The 17,301-nt window shown below is 35.2% G+C and overlaps 1 non-coding gene across 1 annotated transcript; it reads right to left on the reverse strand.

The window, feature by feature from the left end:
* Positions 1–16,910: 16,910 nt before the first annotated feature.
* LOC125494603 (small nucleolar RNA R71) lies at positions 16,911–17,017 on the reverse strand. The gene has a single exon (XR_007270842.1). It is a non-coding gene; the product is annotated as a small nucleolar RNA R71 (small nucleolar RNA).
* Positions 17,018–17,301: the final 284 nt, after the last annotated feature.

The following is a 17,301-nucleotide window of genomic DNA, read 5'->3' on the forward strand; positions in this document are numbered from 1 at the left end:
AACCGTAATCGATAGCCAAAGTGTTTATTGAACAGAAAATTCTGACATAGCCATGGAAGCTTGGAAGATCATTTGAAAAGGAATTTTCGACACAAGTCATAAACCAATTCTTAGATCGTTCATATAACTCGGCACGGAGACGGTTACACTCTGCAATCATACAATAACAAATCCTCAGTATCGACCCACATTTTGGCCAAAAACTCGTGATCTTACTAAAATAGACCCACATTTTCGTGGATTGCCAAAACACTTTAGATCCACCCTAAACTAAAATAGACCCACATTTTGGCCAAAACTCGTGATCTTACTTAAGTCAAGCTATTTATTACTTAAAAAGAAGTATGTTCCCACATCACAAACAAGATTAAGCAGGTCAACTTTTACTTATTTCATAATGAAAAAAACCTCAATTCAGACCGATACATCCAACTGCTATGTGAAGTAGGACATGAATAAATAAACAGCAATCTGGAGGGGGTTAGCAAGGTCGGGCAGTGCATGGGGGCAGCAGAGTGTTGGGGGGGGGGACATGCCATTTTTTCTAAATAATTGACATAAAAGAACAAGAGTTGGGTATCAAACCTTCGAGTTACTTTTGAACCTACTCTTTCCACGAGTGTCAGTTACATCCTCAGTATCATCACTCTCAGATTCATGTGTGAACTCGTCCTCATCTGAGAATAATTCCTCATTAGGCCATGTACTTACAAAAGCTTCATACTTGTTCTGGAGTATTTTATTTGCGATGCTTTCTAAACCTCGAGCCTTCATTCTTTCAGCATTCGATTTCAATTTCTGTAGTCGTTGTCTTTCATACTCCGGCATCTGATTGTTTGTAATGGTACATTTAGTCTTCGTCCCTTTCATCTGTAAATAAAGACAAAATGCAAAAGCATATAAGTGATGAATATAAGATAAAAATCTTAATAATATGAGAATATGCATTTCAAGATAATTTATAGAAGATTATGTAAAATACCATCAGATAGTTCTGTAGGTATGTTTTGAACAGCAAAATACCAACCCGCCTTAGTTAGATCTTCTACATAAAACACTTGATGTGCTTGAGATGCCAAAATATATGGTTCTCCTTCACAAATGATCTTGTTTTTATTAACCAAAGTAAGCCCATAATGGTCTTTTTGTGAATGAAACCACATACATCGAAATAAGACAACACTAAAATGACCATGATAAGATATCTCAATGATTTCTTCTAATGAACCATGATAGATGACATCTCCCTCTACTGGATTTTGATCTTTACTACTAGCAAAGCTGGTGTCAAAGCTGTTAAAGTGACTCCGCTATTTTGAGTTACAGCATTTGCATCGCGCTTCATGGTATGAAACCTATAACCATTAACGGAGTATCCACTATACTTTTTAGCAACATAAGATGGCCCCTTTGCTAACCATTTGACATGGTCTGAAACAGATTCACATTGTTCAATCTTGGAATCAACCTTCTCCTTAAACCAATTCACAAAATCCTTGTTGTGGTTTTGAGCAGTTTCCCATTTCCTTTTCCTTTGGCAGCTTACAGACAACTTGTGCTCACTGTAATTAAAAGGTATCTTAATACCACAAAAAGTCATACAAAAGGGAAAAAAAAAGTTAAAGACCACAATATATTCAAATATTTTACCTGATGTAGCCCTCAACTTCGTCACAATGACAATTAAATAAGACATATCGATGAGCTTGCGCCCATGTGGTGCGATCAATCATAAACCCTAACTGCTTCTTTTTTGTGGTCCTTCCCTTTCCTCTTACAGGGTGTCCAACCTTAGTAAGAAACTGTAGTGAAGGACTAAGATTCAAACCACTATTTGAAGGAGATTTCGGCCGATTTAAGTACCTAGCGCAGAATCTAGAGGCTTCTTTGGCTAAGTAACCTTCGGCCATTGAGCCCTCGGGACGACCCTTGTTCCGAACATCAGATTTCAACTCTTGAAGATACCTCTCAATTGCATACATGCACCTTACTGCAATAGGTCCACCAAGCTTGATTTCTTCCACCAAGTGAATAGGAAGATGTACCATTATGTCAAAAAAAGTAGGTGGAAAAATCCCTTCAAATTGACAAAGAATTTCAACTATCTCAGACTGGATAATGTCAAGATCTTGAGGGTTAATGGCTTTTTTTCCATATACCCTTAAAGAAGTTAGACAATCGTATTAAGGGAGTTGCAACATCTTCGGGTAGTGTTGTCTTCACAGCAAGTGGAAGCAAATAATGCATTAAAAAATGAGCATCATGGCTCTTGTATCCAGATATTCTCCTTTCTCCAACTTGCACACATCGAGAAATATTTGAAGCATAGCCTTGCGGTAGTTTTGCATTTTTTATCATTTGGCAAAACAAACGCTTTTGTTCTACTGTCATCCAAAAGCGTGATCGTGGCATTGTTTCGCTACCATCTTCGAGTTCTATAAGTTGAAGCTCTGGCATCATGTTAAGTTCTTTCAAATCCTTACGAACATTTTTATGATCCTTGCTCTTCCCCGGTATGTCTAACAATGTCGCAATGACGTTATCACATACGTTTTTTTCTATATGCATCGCATCAAGATTATAAGGAATTGAACAATGCTTCCAGTAAGGCAAGTTAAAAAGTATAGACAGCTTTTTCCATGGATTTGTATCATTAGGGTTCTTCTCCTTCTTCTGCTTCTTTCCAAAATTAATTGGAAAATCACGAAGTAGCTCAACAATTTCTGTCCCTTTCAAACGAACAGGTGCATTTCTTTCCTCAATTTGCCCATTAAAATTCCTCTTGTCATAACGCCAAGGATGTGATGAATCCAAAAATCTACGGTAACCCCAATGTAGCAATGCTTGTGACTGTGATTGAAAAATTTAGCTTCTGTTTCATAATGACAACACGGACATGCAAGTTTTCCTTTTGTACTCCATCCCGACAACATTGCATATGCCGGAAAGTCACTAATAGTGGACATCAAGGCTACATGCATGTCAAACCTTTGATTACTAGAAGCATCGTACGTTTCTATCCCGAAATCCCAGAGATCCTTAAGATCTTTGATTAGTGGTTGTAGATATACATCGATATCATTACCAGGGGATAAAGGGCCGGGAATAAGTAATGATAGCATCAAAAACTCGGGCTTCATTAGCATCCATGGGGGCAAATTATAATTGATCAAGATTACCGGCCATGTACTATGTACAATACTCATCGAGTTGAAAGGATTAAATCCATCACTGGCTAATCCAAGCCTCACATTGCGAGTTTCTTTCGCAAAATTTGGAAACAACTTGTCAAAGTTTTTCCAAGCTTGACCATCCACTGGATGTCGTAAAAGATTATCTTTTTCACGCCCATTTGCATGCCAAGTCATGAGCTTTGCAGTTTCCGGACACATGAATAGCCTGTGGAACCTCTTCTTGATTGGAAAGTACCTTAGAATCTTTAAGGGAATTCTATGGGTCTTCCCATTTGGTTTCTCCTTATCATTTGATTTCCACCTAGGAGTCTCACAAACATGGCAACTTGTTGCATTTGCATGCTCCTCCCAATACAACATGCAATCATTGGGACATGCATCTATCTTAGTATAATAATCCAAACCTAAAACTTTCAGCACATTCTTCGCTTCGTTAAAAGATGAAGGCAATTTGGCATCGGGTAGCACATCCCTAAAAAACTCTAACAACTCTGCAATTGCTGTATTACTTAACTTGTGGTCACACTTGAATATAAATAGTCGAATTGTGAAAGAAAGTTTAGAAAATCCTTTGCATCCTGGATAAAGTTCTTGCTCACCTTCTTCAACTAACTTTAAAAATTTTTTTGCCTCATCATTTGGTCCCTCTCTCAAAGTATCATGTAACAACCCCTGTATATCATCGTTCATGTTTGGTGACTCGTCGTGATCAAACACCGCCCTTTCTCCTTCAATGTCCATCCCTAAATCTAACAACTTGTCTCTTCTGGGAACAAAACCGTTGCAAATTATATGATCTTTCACGACATCCTTATATTGCCAATATCTAAAATGACAAGAACCACATGGGCAACAAATTTCATTTCCTTGTGACTTGCTAGCAAAAGCCATTTCAATATATTCATCAGCTCCTTGTTCATATTCATCACTCCATCTAGGAAACGTCCACCACTGCTTATTTCTTTTATCCATTAGACTAGTGTATCCGAAAAATAGAAATCCAAGTGAGGTGAACTGATTTTTCTCTGTATACAAATTTCAAGTAGCATTATTTGTTTGTAGATTTGTTGGTTATAAACTTAATTAGGAATAGCAATTGGGGTTTACAACTTGCAATTGATCATACACACTCACATAACTGTAGAAGCTCTTCTGCATCACTATTTTTATATGTTTTATTTCTCTGTCATAGTTGCACCCTACTAGCTACTGTCTTCTACCTCACAAAGAAAATCCAGAGCCATGGCAAACACAAAACACATGAAACCCACGAAAATACACACACTTTCGGAAACCCACAGCAATGAAGAAAACACATAAAACCTACACCAAGATTTCCACTTCACTATCAAAATACCACACAAATCTAAATAATAATAAAAAAAAAATACTCAAATTCAATCCAAGAATTACAGTGGCATGATGCAACAAAAAAAATGGAAGTAATCTTATCTTCTTCCTTTATCGGTTCCAAGTGTTTTGATGCAGCAAGAAGTTTAGCTCATTGACTCTGCTTTCTAAAAATACAGTAGCATGAAGAACTAAGCAAAAAGGAGAAACTAACATTTGCATTCATCATATTATTAAGCTAATAATGAAAAATGAAATCAAGTCACTAGCGTTACTCAAAACTCTAATTTGCAATTTGTAATAAAAAAATCAATGCTGAAAATCTGGAAAAATAAATAAACTTTTCAAAAAAATGGAAGATACCGTGTTTCGCAACTTTGGCTTGAAAAATTTCGCTCCTCTTTTCTGGGTTGAAAATCGCAACCTTGCGACTCAATGGCAGTAACAATCTCGATTCAATGGCATACCCCAACAATCTAGACCGTATTCATATTCTTGCAAGAGAATAATATTATCTACTTTAGCATTTTCTCACAAAAAACAAAAAGCAAATACTAATAATAAAACAACAGATTAATCATTCTCAAGTTGAATCCTGACAGCTGCAAAGTAAAATGTCTGACACTGCTGTTCCATTAAATTAAATGGTTATGCTTCCTAAGACCTAACCTGGAATCGAATCTTCATTATTCTAAAAACATAGGACAAAATAAATAAGTGAATCCAGAACATACCACTTAGAAGTGGTTCCCTAATCAAATTACTGAACATGCAAGTATGAAACTTGCTATTCTTGCTCAAATAGTTTATTTTTCTCCAGTGAGGTTTTCTGCTCTTGCTGTACAGTACAGTACATGAGTACAGTACTGCTCATACGTTGTACAGACCTTATTCGACTCTTTGTAGTCAAAGTTTATTGATCTTGATTTACGTTATCAATGTCGATGAGAAAATAACATCTCTAGTTACTACGCATTATTGCAATAATGAACAAATAAGTGTTGAAATCGACAAAAGTTTGATTATGAATTTAAGGAGTACATACTGCTAATAGCGTTGAACCTTGAGTATGCCGTGAGTTGAAATCACAATCCTTGCTCGCCTCAATCTCGCACCCTTGCTCGCCTAAATCGCAAACCCTAACAATTGCATTTAGGATTGAAAATTTCGCCTATTTCGCAGACCCTAACAGTTGATTGTGTGAAGTACATACGAAAATTGGTATAATTTTGGGGAAAATATTCAGGTTCGAATTTTTGGAAAATAAAATTGAGGGAAAGCTAAGAATTTGGGAGATGAATATGGGAGATATGTGAGGTTCGAGTTTTGCAAAATAAAATTGAGGGAAAGCTAAGAATTTGGGAGATAAAACTTTTGAAATTAGGTGAAAAAATATTGAGGGAAGCCAAATTATTCCGCCAAATTCCGTATGGTACATTAAATGACTATAGCCGTTGCCATAACTACATCTACTGCAACGGCAACGACAGAGCCGTTGCACTAGCCCAATCTACACAACTAGTTTCACAAGAGCCGTTGCATTAGATACTCCTACTGCAACGGTACATACTAATGCGTTGCATTAGCATATTTTAGCCATTGCCTTTGATTAAAAATGTAGTAGTGATAGTGTTGTAACTCCAAAAAAAGAATATTAGAAGAAAAAAATTAAAAAAAAATTTTTTTTTTTTGGGCTCAAAATTTTTAGGGGGGTATAACTCTAATGAAGAAGTGTTGTAACTCTAGTTCAATCATGTGGTTGAGATTCATTCTCATTTATCATGTAAAGAGCATTCTCATGTGATCTTGCCCCTATATATATATATATATATATAGGGGTGGGATCCGCTGAAAATCGCTCTTAATATGAAAACTGAAAACAAAGGTAACTTTTAACTCCTTTAGGGTAACTTTTAACACTTTTAGGGTAACTTTTGCCAGTTTTGGGGTAACTTTATTATGTTAAGGGTACTTCTATATATTTCAAGGATAACTTTACTTATCATAAGAGTAACTATTACCACTTATAGGGTAGTTTTTACCATTTTTAGGGTAACTTTTAGTAATTTTAGGATAACTTTTAGCAATTTTAGGGTAATTTTATATAGGGAAATTCTATATGGTGACCCTCAACTTTTTTGAATTCTATTTGGTAGACAATTTTTATCTTTCCTCTATTTGGTAACCTTCTACTCTATTTTTATTTATTTTCTTTAACCTTATTACATTTTTAAATCATTTTTTAATTAAAAAATTGATTTTTCAATTACAAAAAACTCATTTTGAAATTAAAAGAACCCCAAACCTTCCCCCACCATAATCACCCATCCTACCACCCCCTCTCCTCCCCTAGCCACCATCACCCCCTTCCCCCTTCACTGCCAACCACCATCACCCCCTCCCCCCTTTATTGCCACAGCCGGACCACCCTTTTCCCCCAATGCCGAGGTTTCCTGATAAGTGCATATTCTAACATCATTTATAGGCATATTAGGGTGCATTTTCATGTAGCATTAGAGCATTTACATTGCATTTATGCATATTTAGGTCCCTTTTTATAAGCTACGATGCTTTCACGGGTTGTTTGGTGTTTTGATGTAATTTTAGGTACTTTGGACTCCTTTTTAAAGACATGATGATCAAATCACTTGTATTACCATCAAAACGATATATTATGTGCTCAAAACGGATTGGAATTGAAGAAGATACAAAGGACTTCATGCACTTGTGTGAAATATTACACATCTGCACCATTTTAACCATAACTTTTGATACAAAAATGATAATTATGTGATTCCAATTGGGTTGGAAACAAGACTTGAAGAGCTTTCCAACTATATATTACAGGTACCAAACAAAGTTCTGGAACAAAAGTTTTACCTATTCAAAGTTGAGCGAAATTCTCGGTTTCGCTCGCGCGCCCGTGCGGGTTTATGCACGCCCGTGCGACCTGCAATGGAAAGGCACGAAAGCTTTTGCCCTGCACGCATGACCGAGTGAGATTCCGCTCGACCGTGCACGATCCTACACGCCCGTGCAAGAAGTTTCTTGCCCGTGCAACCTGCTGTAGTGTCGTGTTTTTCGCGTGACCTAACTTATGTCGGTTTATATTATTCTTAGCTTATAAATAGGACTTTAAAACCTTATTTTGAGGGGGAGTCTATTGTAAACATTTTTTAGGGTTTTTAGAGAGAAGTTAGTGAGAGAAACTTGTAGATCTTCATTGTTCTCCAATACTCTACCTTTCTTCCATTAATTCAAGTACTTATTTTCTTCTTCTTTTCTCTTTGTTTCCTATTATGAATTTTAACTATTTTTTTGTAGTTTGTTTATTTATTTCAATTATGCTTGAGTAGTTTCTTTTATCTATGGTTAAGTTGAACCCTAGTATGATTTAATTCATGATTGTTTCTTTAAATTCTCATATTAATTGTTAATTGTTCTTGCTTAATTGATTGTGCATATTCCAATACTAGATTAGGGATAACTAGTATTGTTATTATTCCATTGTCTTGATCACAATGGGAGTTGGATTTTGACGGATTTGAGTATTTCAATTAAGGAATGAAGTTCTCCACGGGAGTAGGTAGAATGGATTGTTAGGAAGTTAAAGTGTCGTGTTTGATGTCTTTAATTAATTTGTATGATTCCACGCGGGAGTAGGCTTGAATGCATATTAGAGAAGCCATAGATAATCGGGAGAGGTCTATGGTACTTTATAGGGTGGACTTTTCCTTGCCAATAAATCAAGATAATACCGATCTTTATCAATACATTGCCAATAAATCAAGATAATACCGATCTTTATCAACTCCGACAAACATTATTTCACCTTTTATTCAATCTTTTTCACTTCTTTCTTCTTTTTTTTTCAATTTTTCAGAATTACTCTTCATAACTTCTTCATCATTATTTTCATTTTGCACTTTCACACTATAATTTTAAGCATTTTTTTTTCAACATATTTTCTTCCAATAATTACCGAAAAACCACAAACACAAGCTCAAAATATGAACTTTAATGCTACTCCACTTAGCAAGGCTTTGGTAGAGAAATTATAAAAAGTTAGAGTCTTACCATTATTTAAGGACTAATCATAGAACAACTTTCTCTCTGTGGGATCGACTCTGACTTACCCTACTACATAGTTAGGAGGATTAGTTAGGTTATTTATTTTTGTTAGGTGCGCGACACGCCTATCAAATTTTGGCGTCGTTGCCGGGGAGACGGTTTTGTTCTATTTAGTTTTTTTATTGTTGGTGAGACTAAATTGTAAATATTTTTTTTTCTCTTTTGTGAATATTTTTTTTTACTTTGGTTTTTTTGTGGTTTTGTGAATATTTGCGTTTTGTGAACTAAATTGATTGGTTTTGATTTTTTTTCACCAGCCTCTACACGACAGTGACGTCACCATCACCGACGACCAGCATAAATCGGCCGACACCCCCACGCTCCCACTCTCGCCGGAATCTCGCGACACAGACTGCACCACCACTCGCGCCAGATCTTTTTGCCGGCGCCTCTGCCACAGGAATGTTCGCCTCCATCCCGCTTTGCGCCCGGTACTGCGCCACATCGCAGCAGCACACTCCATGTATCTCGCTCGCCAACACGAGCGACTCGTCGGCCTCCTGCTCGCCGCCCAAACGGTGCTAGTTGCGGCCCAAGCCACCAACGTCTATCCATCCACCTGTACACCAGCCGCCATCCCCGACAACGGCGCCAAAATTTGATAGGCGTGTCGCGCACCTAACAAAAATAAATAACCTAACTAATCCTCCTAACTATGTAGTAGGGTAAGTTAGAGTCGATCCCACAGAGAGAAAGTTGTTCTATGATTAGCTCTTAAATAATGGTAAGACTAAAGGAGATTAATATCAATAATGGTCGAAAACTATACTAATCAATATATAAATAAAAGACTCTACAGTTAAGTATCCCCACTAGCACGAAGTAATACAAATTAATTCCTACCCCAAATTAATCAATTAACTGTTCACAAGGAAAAGTCCACCCTATAAAGTACCATAGTCCTCTCGCGAGTATCTATGGCTTCTCTAATATGCATTCAAGCCTACTCCCGTAGAATCATGCAAATTAAAGACATTAAACACGACATTTTAACTTCCTAACAATCCATTCTACCTACTCCCGTGGAGAACTTCATGTCCTTAATTGAAATACTCAAATCCGTCAAAATCCAACTCCCGTTGTGATCAAGACAATGGAATCATAACAATACTAGTTATCCCTAATCTAGTATTGGAATATGAACAATCAATTAAGCAAGAACAATTAACAATTAATATGAGAATTTAAAGAAACAATCATGAATTAAATCATACTAGGGTTCAACTTAACCATAGATAAAAGAAACTACTCTATCATGAAATAAATAATGAAATCTAAAACTATAAAAGAAAACATAATTAAAGAAATCAATGAAAGAAACTAATAGAACTCATGAATTAATGAAAAAGAATAAAAACTACGGTTAGAGAGAAAGAGAGGAGAGAAAACTAAAACCTAAAACCTAAGAAAATAACGTGAGAGAGAGGAGGAGAGAGAGAGACTGAAAACCTATCTAAATAGATATTCAATAACCTAATATGACTTGGGAAGTAATTTACAAGATAAGAAAAGTCTTAATCATATATAATATTAAAGCAAGAAAAAATTGTCCTACGTGGCAAGACCTCAACCTTCCTCTGTTCTCCTTCACCCTCAACTTTTCGACCTAATGCTTGCTTATGCCACGTGGCATTGCTAAAAATAATTTTAACAATAATCAATTAATTCCTCCGATTGTGTAACAATGAAGGAAATAATATCAACTACAATAACTAAAGGAATCAATCAACCAATTATCAATTAAGGAAACAAATCAAATATTATCTTTTTTTTTTAAACGAAAATCATATATTATCTTAGCGGTCATTCTTATTATTTTCACAAAAACCAGTTATGGAATTATTTTCAAGCTAAATACCAATTTAGAGGAGAGAGAAAATATACAATGAAAAAGATGAATTGATATAACAACTTTAAGTTTTTCACTAATACAAGATACTCAAAAAGTCAAAATATGAAATTTCAAATATAAAACAAATATTAGCTAAGTACAAGCCAATGGGTGCGTTGGTATAACAACTTTAAGTTTTTCATCACACCTATCAAACTTATATAATATAATTAATTTAAAAATTACCTAATTTCAAGCCAATGGGTACATTGGTCTAATAAGTTTTTTTTTTATATATTATTCACTTTTGGTAATGAATACCACACCATTATCATGAGATGCTAGCCCCTTCAAGAAAATATGCAAATGTAATAATAATAGTAATGCAAGTTTATTTTATTACCAAACAAGAAATAAAAAGATGATTTTGTTGAAAAAAATATAACACACCATGATTATGACTAGAGATTACATATAACAAAAACAATAACAACTCAAATATTCAATTTTTAGTCCCAAAGTGGTTTAGGTAAGCTAATATGATAATCATAAAAAAATCATATCCATGACCAATACATACTAAAAGTATTTTTTTTAAAAAAAACAAAGTTAAAGTGAGAGAGGTAAAATAAGAGTTCATCTATATATATGTTCAAGAAATTGAATTAGGTAAAAAAAAATGAAAACCAATATATAAGCATCTGTCTACTTTAACTAATTTTGACATAACTATGATAATATAAGTTTGGAAAATTTAGATAAGATTAAACAAATTTAGATATAATAATTAAGTGTTTTTCAGACAACTTAAGGGAGAATTAAGAAAATGTCAGACAAGATAAGTTGTTTAAAGATAAAAATGGATATTCTTCTCACTACTAAAAAGTTAAGGTCAAGAGTACATTAAAACATTAATCTATGGCAATTCTCTCTCCAATTTATTGGATATATATTAATATATTATTCTATTATTGCGACTAAGAAGGTTGACAACCTTAGGCTTAGGGACTAGGGTCACTCAAATATTTTCCCACATTCTTACATTCAAATGAAACAAACGATATAAGTACATACACTTATGAACTTACGCTTGATACTAATATCATTTTTAAAGAAAATTCACACACTTTGAATTTGGCCCATTCTATAAAAATTATAAAATAAAAGAGTAGGAGAGAGAGTGAAAACATGACACATGTGCTTAAATTATAAAATAAAGCTTTCTTTAATTTTTATAATAGTTTGCGAATTATTTTGCAAGTTTTATGAAATATCCCAAAAAGAAATATGTTGCGTGTATTAAGAAACTAAGAATAGTAATTATTTTTCTTCAATATAATCCAATATTCTTTAACTAATTATTCTTGCAAAAAAAAAAACTAATATAACTGTTATAAATTTAACATCCTAAACTCAAATTATATATGAAAGTATGAGTGAATCATGAAGTAGTTGACATTATAGGATATCAATAATTATTTCTTATATGCATGATTAAATATAGTTTCCTTGCTAAAATAGATATTTCTCACTTATTCATCATTAAAGTTAAGCAGCGCCATGATTTTCTTATATAATTAATATTGTATAATACTCATTCAGTTAGATGAAATGGGGAATGATGTAAGATAAAATATATCATCAAAATTGTGGTCATTTTAGGGAACTACAAGTAAAATAATTATCTTATAATTTTATATAAAAGTAATGTTACAATTTTTAAACCATAAATCGTGTGGACGATATTAGACTGGAAAGAGAGATATCTAATGAGCATTGCGACACTAATTTAGAAGGTGAATCAACAAGATGAGTTAATTGTCAAGCTTATATGTAAAAAAAAAGGGGGATTTATAAGTATTCAAGTTTAATTGGTTTATAATAGAGTGAAACTGTTTTGAAAAGATCAAATAAAGTTATTGAATTGGAAAAGTTGTTAATTTATTTAACTTTGTTTTGGTTTTTTTTTTTCATTGATGTAGAAGATAATATTGAAATGTACATCTTATAAAGAACCTATAAAACACACATATATTATACAAGTAGTGCGTATTTATATTTGTTTACATTTTCTAAATTAGTCTTAATGAATATTAAAACTTTAGTTCGCTTAATATATTCGAAAATTGGTTTTAGGAAGAAATTAATGAATAAGGGTTAATTGTGGACCATTGAAGTCACTTGAGGTAGTCTTTGGGAGGTGAAAAGTAAATTGAGAAACCCTGTATTATACTCATTCCGTCAGATGGAATGGGAAATAAGGTATGATACAATATATCATCGAAATTGTGATCATTTCAAGTAGCAACGGGGAATAAGGTATTTAGGAAAAAAGTAGAGTGGGGAAACCCTGTATGATACTCATTCCACCAGATGAAATGGGGAATAAAGTATGATACAATATATCATCGAAATTGTGGTCATTTTAGGTAGCAACGTGGAATAAGGTATTTATACCCCGTATGGTACTCATTCCGTCAGATGGAACAAATTTCCTCTGAGGTTTCAAAAAAGGCAATTTTAGTTGGTCGTGTGTCAAAAGTCAAGGACAATCCCTATCGCATGGTGGGTTTGTATCTCCCGAGACCAGTTCTCAGTCATGGCCAATTTTATGTAGCCATTTCTCAGTCATTGGTAAAAATTGCCTAATAGTACTCCTATATCAGAAAGATAATGGGAAGTCTAATACTTTAAGGCCATTTCGAGGAAAAAATGAAGATGTAATGTAGAGAGAGTTTCTGAGACGATTGACCCCCCCCGGTTACTGGGATGAAAACCAAGTTCGTGCAAATTTTCTCCCTGTTGAGGCGGTTGAGATCCTTAACCTTTACCATCTCAACCCTTAGATGATGGCTTTCTATGGGGCTACACCAAAATTGGTATGTTCTACTCAATAAGACCATCACTTTATTAATTTTTTTTAAGAATTCCCATACAGTTGTTGGCGATTCTATTGTATCGGATTTGTGGAAGAAAATATGGAATTCCAATCTTCCTCCTAAGGTGTTGTTGGCTTTACTTATGATGATATAATTGCTTCTGACTATATTATACTTCCTCCGTTCTTTTTCTACTGCAGCAATTGGGTTTTCACGCTTGCCAATGCTCAATTTTTACTATTAATATCTTTATTTACTATTTAGTAAAATTATACACATTTGATATTTTGAAAGTATATATCAAGACGAATCTAACAATAACCTACATGACTATATTTGTCTTTACATAAAAATAACAATATATAGTGAAAGGGTATGATAGTGAATGAATAGTGTAAAAATCTCATTGTTATATTAGACTACGAACGGATGAAGTAGCTTCTTAAACATTTTGTTTTGCTCTAAAGAAAGAAGTCTTCCAAAACATATGAATATCATGTATCTGTTAAACAACTTTATAATTAATATAAATGTGTATTTCTCTTAAACACAAAGTTTTTGATCAAGTAGACGTAAATAATCGTTTATATGTTTTCAATGTAGCGGATATATAAACATTTTTATTGTATTAAAGTTCCCGTGCATTATGCACGGGTCCAAAACCTAGTTAAATCATTAATAGGTGGATTAGTGATCCGCGCGTACGCGTGGCAGATTCCAGCAGAAACAGTGCAATCTTCCGAAAGGCATAACTCCTTGTCTAGAAGTCTCCTCGGGGTGTGCCACCTATCGTTGGAAAGATATTCAAGTCTAGTTTCCAAAGCTGGTGGAATTACGAGATTCTAAGAATCACATCAAAAGTTATGATCAGAAGAGTATACGTGACTCTTTTTTACATTTCTACTAATGATTTTCTGCTTCGTTTTTGCTCAAACTCGTACTATGACATATCCATACGATCCTTATTCATTGTAGCTTCTTTCCAAGTGCTCCTAATCCTCAAATTTAGCTAATCATACTCCAAATACGTCCTTAATACCTGAAATTCATCAAAAACAAGAAAACATACCGAATAGGAGTAGAAAAGTATAACTTAAGAATATAATGCAACAATGAACCTAAATATGAAACTAAATGCTCTAAAATGCAACTAAATGCATCTAGAAACTATATATAAAAATGACTTATCAAACTCCCCCAAACTAAACCATTGCTTGTCCTCAAGCAATAAGACATAGACACGGAAAACTTACACAACCTACAATATAGGACTACAACATGGCTAAACACTCAATTGAAAGCACAAGAGATAAAATCACTACATAAGCCAAGCATCGAAACAAGCTCGAACAAAGCCGCATAGCATGTCATGTATTGATATTATGGTTTTATATAGAGTTTTCTCCCCTAATTATGTGCTAAAAGTTGAGATTATGGTGCTCTTAGGAGCCATTTGGTACTAATTCTCTCCATCTAGTTGTGGTTTGCTATTTTGTATTGAATTGTAGGTTTTGGAAGCTATCACCTACTTTACATGATTGCACAGTGGATTAGAGAGGTTAGATGCCGAGTTTCTAGATCCCGAGGATGATTTCCGGGACTTTGAGCAAAGAAAGAAAAGAAAACGAAGATAAGCCATCGGCCCGATGGGATCGGGCGGCCCAGCCCGATCGGGCGATATACCAGTTCTTCATATTTCAGCTGCGGGCCCGATCGGGCGTTTTATGCCCTGTCGTAATTCGGTCTTTCGCCCGATCGGGCGAGTTGGCCCGACGTCGGGCGCCATTCCAGCACTCTGCCTCCCATTTCATAAGGCCGCCCGATGTCATCGGGCGGGTCAGCCCGATTGCATCGGGCGTCTTGCGGTTTTGGCCTTAATCATCTTCTTTGGAGCCCGATCCCGTCGGGCGACTTTGGCCCGATCGGGCGGCTGGCGTGACGCGAGATTTTTAATGATTGCGGGCCCTTTTTTCGAGATTTTCTTCTATTGTTTTAGGGCTTGTATAAATAGAAAAATGAATTATTAACTCCTATCTAGTTTTTATTATTAGTTTTTCTCTCGAAGTGTTTAAGAACCTTAATTTATTGCTTTGTGATTTCAATTCAAGATCAAACCTTTTGCTTATTCATAGTTCAATATAATTCGGTAATCTTTCTTCTTTACTTCTTTGTTATTTCTTCCATTGTTAATATATTGTTTTCTTAGTTATTTGCCATGTTTCCAAGTATGAGTTTTTATATGATTCTTGTTATTGATTTCATGATTATGAGTGAGTAGTTCTATATCTAGAATTGTGGAGATCTATGTATACAATAAGGGATTGATAGATTAGTTTGATTATCTGGTATTTCAATTGTTTCCTTTGATTGTTTCTTCATGCTAGGATTATAAGTTAGGCCTGATTTATATTTCTACTTTGCAATACTGAATCTACTTCGAGAGGAGAGATACCGTATAGGCTTTCAATTATTAGGCAAAGTGACCCTTGACTATGCGAGAGCGGCTGGGTGATCTTTGAGGGAGGTAATGTTCGAGAGAAATTACATGTGCCCTAGACAATTGACTTACTAGGTGGTTATCGTTTATCCTTGATTTCCCGAATTGTATGCATAGTGATCCATGATTCTAGTACTTTACTGATATATTTACACCTTCTTATTTAATTCTGTTACCTGTTTAGCTTAGTAACACAACCATTCATCTGATTTTGTTAGTATAATATTAAGTTCAGATACAATAGTAACAACTTCTCCCTGTGGATTCGATCCTGACTTCCCTGACTACTAGTTAGTGGACCTTAGGTTATTTTTGATTAGGTGATGCGACTTTAGCCTGTCAAATTTTGGCGCCGTTGCCGGGGAGACGGTTTATTTTATTTTGTCTGAATTATATATTAAACTAACCTCTACTCTGAAGAACACCTGTTCTTTGGAGCATCTCACGTTTGTTTTAGTGTTTTTGGTGTATGAGCAGGAAATTGAAATCTCCAAATCTCATCCCGTTCGATCCAGAGATTGAAAAGACCGCTCGTAGACTCAGAAAGAAAACTAAGCAAGCTAAGCTGTCTGCAGGGACACCCTCCCAAAAGACACCATCTCCACCACTTCCCCACACAAGAAAACCCCACCTCACCTATTACTGTCAACATGGGTGAGAATGTTACTCGAACCTTTAGAGATTATGCGCAACCATCTCCTGATAACGTGCCTACTGGGGTACGGATGCCCACTATTGCTGCTACAAATTTTGAGATCAAGTCTCATGTTTTGAATATGGTTCAGAACAATCAGTTCGCTGGGTTACCATCTGAAGACCCAAATCAGCATCTGCAGAGATTTTTACAGTGTTGTGCTACTCAGAAGCAAGCTGGTGTTACTCCTGATGAGATGAAGCTCCTTCTATTTGGTTTCTCTCTGCGCGATAAAGCTTTGTTCTGGTATAACAAGCTGCCTTCCACCATCACCACCTGGCCAGAACTTTCCAAGATTTTCCTCATCAAGTGGTACCCTTACCAGAAAACTGCAGATATGAGACATGCCATAGTTACTTTCACCCAAGATCCTGGTGAATCTCTATATGAAGCTTGGGAGCGGTTCAAGGATCTGCAGCGTCTATGTCCTCATCATGGGTTGGACCAGTGGTACTTGTGTCAGATTTTCTACACTAGAGTTGATGCAGATACACGACGGGTAATTGATGGAGCATCTGGTGGGTTCTTCATGGATAAAGCAATTGAGGAAGGGTATGAACTTTTGGAGAAGCTAGCATCTAATCAAGCCTCTACCATTCGTTCCTCTTTGAAAAAAGGTGGTAAACATGATGTTGAAGCCATTTCTCTACTGTCTGGGCAACTAGCTACTCTAACTCAGAAAATTGACTCCCTGAAGTTAGGTAATGATTCCTCCCATATGAGTG

The sequence above is a fragment of the Beta vulgaris genome, chromosome 1 (genome assembly GCF_026745355.1).
Source record: "Beta vulgaris subsp. vulgaris cultivar EL10 chromosome 1, EL10.2, whole genome shotgun sequence".
Taxonomy (NCBI): Eukaryota; Viridiplantae; Streptophyta; class Magnoliopsida; order Caryophyllales; family Amaranthaceae; genus Beta; species Beta vulgaris.